Genomic DNA, 6,021 nt, shown 5'->3' on the forward strand with positions numbered 1-6,021 from the left:
AAGTAAAACAAAACTAAGGAAATCCTAACTATACCACTGTCGCTGGTCTCTCGAATGCATTTAGCGTATGCAATAAGCCTTTTAAACCACTAAGTGTCCCTAGTGGACGAGTTGAAGTCTCGTGAAGGTTTGCTTAGAACGTACCTACAAAGTTCTAGGTCAAAATATAATCTCAGATTCCATCAAACGTGACATGTGCAAAACAGTTTAAGCTCACAGCAAAATGGAGATGTCAATCTAGCTATCGAAGGCACAATCCTAGCACTGATAACAAAAAAAAGACATGTGATAAGAGTGTAAAGTGTATCTACACATGTGTAAAGAAAGATCTGAAGTCATGACTACTAATCACCAAGAGATAGTTTCTCAGGCTAAGAACTGAGGTCGAAATCTAGCTAGCTGTCCGGACTTTACGAGAATCGTGAATGAGTTGGAGGTATTTCACAATTACTCGCGTTGTACATCAATGGCATACACCCTCCTTGCTTATTACAAAAAACAACAAAATAACTCTTTACATGACTCTTATTTACATTGACTACTCTCTTTTTATTTTTGGAACAAGAGATGATGAAATTGATAAATACTTGATTTTTTTTTGTATTTTTCTGATATATTTTTTTTTTTTTTTTTTTTTTTTTTTTTTTTTTTTTTTTTTTTGAATACGGAAACACTTTTGATAAATAACAAAAAGAAACAAAAGATTACATGACACTTTGCAAGAGGTAGCCCTTTTTGATGCACCCAGTTAAATTCGATGGTTGTCTTTCTTAATGTAACCTCTACCTTCTATCCCAACCAACCAAAGAACAAGCTAGTCAAGTTTCGTTCAGTATTCTAAAGTGATTGGCAATCGTAACTTCCTATCAAACACCTTGAAGATCGAGGCCATACATGTATTGGTAGATCGTGCGCGTGCAAATTTCTTATCACTATGTGAATTGTGCTAGAATCAGGGTGCCTAAATATCTAGACTAAGACTCCTAATAAAAATACATATTTGCACAAGAGTCAACATTTCAAGGTAAATGAGCTCCATTTTTTATGATTTTTTTCAATTTTTTAATTTTTTTTGAATTTTGATTTTTTATTTTTTTTGGAATTTTTCAATTTTTTCAAAAAGAAGAAGGAGTTCGTTTTCAATTATGGCAAATTATCATGGTATCTACTCTATACCCCCAAACCTAAACTAAACATTGTCCTCAATGTTTCAAAATATGGAAAGAATTAAAATGCAACATATGGAAAGGGGCATGCTGAGTAGAGTAAAAGGAGAGAGAATACCCGATTTCGGCGAAAGCAGAATTAAAACTCCGTTATTCAAGGCAAAAAATCCAACATATTTCATCCGAGATCATATTGGATGAGCAAAATATATACAAAAAGGAACAAAAGGGTTTTTTTAAGAAATTTTATCTACTGGATTATATACAAAAAAATTCACCATACACTAACAATCTAAAGAGTTGAGGATCAACCCAAAAGACAAAGTGTAGAGACAAAGGAAGTTTCAAAACACTAAAATTGGACTTAAATGGGAGTGCGAGTGAAAAACCGAATGAATTACCCCTAAACCAAAATTTTTCAACAGGTTCACTTTTAAGCACAAAATCTAACAATTTTAGGGGTTCAGGATTCAAAAGGTCTAACTCATAATGGACTGTTTTCGGGATGGGCGAACATGCAATTTCCAACTGTGGCTCTTTAAAAGTGTTATATTTTGAAGCAAAATAGTCCAAGAGGACTTGGGAAGCACACAGTTCCAAACCTAGGTTAGGAATTTTCAGAAAAATTGGTTTTACAATATTGGTACAAACCAAATCTAGGTTGGGTGGAAGGCCATCAAATTGTGACTTAGGTAGAAGAATAGGCATATCATTATTAATCAAATCAAAATCTCCTAACTCATCTACACATGTCACATCATGCTCACAATCATCAATCACATTGGCAAGATCACAATCAGAATTATTAACATCATCAACAGATTTATTTTCGTGTATCGGCACATCAGGGGAAACATCACATGGAATACTAGAAGAGATATCATGCATTAAGGTCGGGGCAGAGAAGCCTAATGTATTTGAACCCAAAGGTTCCATAACATTTTTAGTATAGACATGTTCTTCTAACATAACATCATAATCATCATCATCATCATGATAGGCATTTTGCAATCTAGGATAATTTTCAATCCTAAGGTCGGAGCTATTACAAGAATAAAACTCTAATTCATGGGGGTGATTCATATCATGTGGTGTTGTTCCTGTTTCCCTAAGGGATTCCCATTGATGGGTTTTCTCTGCAATCTCGGCTAAAAAATTCCATGCATCATCCACAGATTTATCAATAAACTCACCATTACACATAGACTCAACCATGGTTCGAGATTTAAAGTCTAGTCCCTCATAGAGGATGACGACAAGTCTCCACTTCTCAATTCCATGGTGCGGACATTCACTCAACAAATCATTAAAACGTTCAAAATAGTGAAAAACAGTTTCCTCATCCAATTGGACAAAACAATTGATATTTTGACGAATAGCGATGGTCCTATGATGTGGAAAATTTTTTTGGAAAAATTGATTAGTGAGTTGTTCCCAAGTGGTGATTGATTGTGGTCTCAAACCGTAAAACCATGTTTTGGCCCTTTCCTTTAAAGAAAATGTAAAAAAACGCAATTTCAGAGAGTCTTCGGACAAATGATCAGGTTGCATAGTCCGACAAATTTGTTCAAACTCTCTTACATGAGTATAGGGGTTCTCAGAATCGAACCCTCGAAATATAGGAAGTATTTGTATCATGTTTGCATTTATTTTAAAAGGGTTATTGGTTTGAGGTAATACAATACATGATAATGGAATTTGTATTGATGGATACATGTATTCATGGAGAGCACGAGGTTGGCCCATTTTGAAATGACACAAAGCCCACTATTTGGTTTTAATGGGTTTTTAAAAATTTGGTTTTTGATGGGTTTGGATTTTTGGGAAAAATTTGGTTTTGGTGGGATATAAAAGAAATTTGGTTTAAAATTGGGAGCAAAAGAAAACTTTTGGTTTAAAATGGGAGCAAGTAAAATTTGGTTTTTGGATGGGGGAAAAGTAATTTTTTTTTTTTTTTTTTTTTTAAAAAAAAGAAAATAAAATTAAGAAAATAAAATTTGGTTTTTAAAATTGGGAGCAAGCCCACTGTTGGTCCTCTAATGGAATGAAGGCTGCGGCCTACGAAAATCCAAGTTTTAATTTTGAAAGTTTAATTTGGCCCAGTTGTTAAGGCCCGACGTTTGTTTTAAAACTTTGGTTTCGAGGTCCACTTTTGAGTGGAATACAAGTCCACAATCAGTTATAAGCTCAGCTGGGTTTAAACCCAGAATACAAAATACAAGTCCAATGGAAGAATTTAAACAAGCCCACACAAAATAAATACAAGCCCACAAATTAAACAACAAGCCCACAAATAAATTATTACAAACCCAAAATAGAAAAATAAAAAGCCCAAAAAAATTGGGTTAATTATTACAAGCCCACAATTAAAGAAATTTGGAAGCCCACAGGTTGGGTTCTCTCAATGGAATGGGTTTAGGCTTACCTTTTTAGCACAGCCCAGCTGCTCTGATATTGTTGCAAAAACCCAGTTGGGTTTTGGTTCTTTTCCTTGGTGGCGTCCCAGCAGAGGAAAAACAGGTTCAGAACAGCAGGTCCAACAGCAAATGAAGTGAAGCAGATGCAGATGCAAATGCTATGCCGTGAAATGCAAAAATAGCTAAGAAAAACACAGATAAAACACAACACCAATCCCCGGCAGCGGCGCCAAAAACTTGATAGGCTTCTAAAAGGTCCTAAAAATTATAACCGCAAGTGCACGGTGTCGAAAGTGGCAAATGTGCAAGTACGGGTCGATCCACAGAGATCGGGAGTGTTTTGGAGTGTTCTAGCTATTTTGGGTTCTAGTTGCTATTGGGCTATGAAGCCTTTTGGCTTAGAGTGGGCTTTGAGTACTAATGGGTTTGAATGCAATAAAATGAACTGAGCTTGGGCTCAGTTTGGTTTTTGAAGTACAAATGGGCTTTGGCCTTAAACTTAGGCTTTTGATTAAGCCTGAATTGGATTGTGCCTTAATAATGAACTTGGGCTTTGGTTTTGGTCTTCTGATGAGCCCAAGTTGTACTCTGGGCTTTTGGATTCAGTCAAGGATCTGGGCCTTTGGGCCTTTGAGGGACTGAACTTGAGCTTGGAAAGTTGGGCTTTGGACTCAGTTGGATAAGCCTTGGGGAGGAAGCAGCAACAGCAGCAGTAGCAGGGCAGCTGCAAGGGAAGAACTGGCAGCACCAGGTAGCAGTACTGCAACAACAGCAGCAGCAGCACAAGTGCTGCACAGCAGCAGCAGCAGCTTGGAGAAATGGCAGATGGGTTGCAGCAGCAGCTGCACAAGCAGTGCACAGGGCCAAGAAAAGAAAGCAGTACTGCAGCAGCAGCACAAGGAGGGCAAGTGCAAGAGAAAGAGGTGGCAGCAACAGAATGTACAAGCAATAAGAAGCAGAAAACAGTGCAATCAGCAAGCAACAGAAAACAGTGCAAGATGACTGCACAAGCAACAGAATGCAGCAAGAATAACAAGGCAGAGGCAGTGGGTAACTAAACAGGGCAGCAACAGGGAAGACACAACAGGGCAACAGCAAAGATCAAAGCAAGTTAACCAAGGCCTAAGGCCAAGGGCAAGGATGTGGAGAAACTGAAATGAGCAAGGCTAAGGCAAGAATACAGGCATTCCTATAGAATGGGAAGAGAACTAGCTTGCTATGAGCACTAGCTTCTCCCAACTACTCAATCAACACAATGCACCTAAGCATACAAAAGGAATGGCAAGATAATCAGCTTGCTATGAGCACTGATTTCTTCCATTGCACAATCAAATCAATGCTTCAAAAGTATCTAGCCTAGCATTCCATCAAACTAACAACAAGTTTAACATAACAGGAACATCAACAAATTAACAGGATATGAAACCAAGCACATTAACAGGAAATTAAAAGGATATTGCACATACATTAGGAACATTAACAAGATATTCTAAAGTCTAACAGAACTTTAACAAAATTGAACTAACAGGATACTAACAGGACACTAACAGGATATTGCACATACATTAACAAAATTGAACTTAACTGAAATTGAACTGAAACATGAACATTTAACAGAACTTGAAAGTTCTGGATGCAGGCTAATCCAAGCATAGTCTTACAACACACCCATAGTTCCTATTTATAGTCCACAACACAATTAGGGTTCTACCCATTTTCCCAAAATAACAGTAGGCTAGGGTTTGTGATTACTCACCTAATTTGATGTAGTAACATCAAATTGAACTCGACCCATTACTCTCCTTGGTCTGCTGCACCTTTCCCATGCTTCAATTACGTCTTATAGCCTCACCTAGTTTATTGATTTATCACCTAGGGTTTCAGTGGTGAAAAATCAATAAGTTAGATGGCTATAGAGGTATGGGAGGTAGCTACGGCGTGTATGTGGTATTTGGTAGTGACAGTGGAGAGTTGGTGGTGGTGGCGGACATGGTGGTACGGCGGAGCGGCAGTGGAGTTGGTGGTGGAGCAGTTGCAGAGGAGAAGGAAGGAAGAAAGAAAGAAGAGAAGAATGGGTCGAGTTTAGGGTATAGGTATAGGTTGCTAGTGTGTGAGGCGGGTCCATCAAGAGGTGATGTTTCGTGAGATGGGCCGTGGGATGTGAAGCTGGTAGGTGGATCGGATGGTTCCTTCTGAAGAGGTTGGTAGCGACCGTCAGATTTTTTGATACAACGAAGTTAATGGCTCTAGATGGGGTTAGGTGTTGTAGTGTAAGGCGGAGATATCAAACGTTGATGAACAGCAAGGGAGCGACCGTTGGATTCAACTACCATCTAATCTGAAGGCTTGGAATTTCAGCGCTGTGGTGCTTGGCAGAGACTTCAGATTTTGATGCTCTATGAAGGAGCGACCGTCGGATGCTTCTGAGAACTGATCTG

This window comes from Papaver somniferum, chromosome 2, assembly GCF_003573695.1.
Source record: "Papaver somniferum cultivar HN1 chromosome 2, ASM357369v1, whole genome shotgun sequence".
Classification (NCBI taxonomy): Eukaryota; Viridiplantae; Streptophyta; class Magnoliopsida; order Ranunculales; family Papaveraceae; genus Papaver; species Papaver somniferum.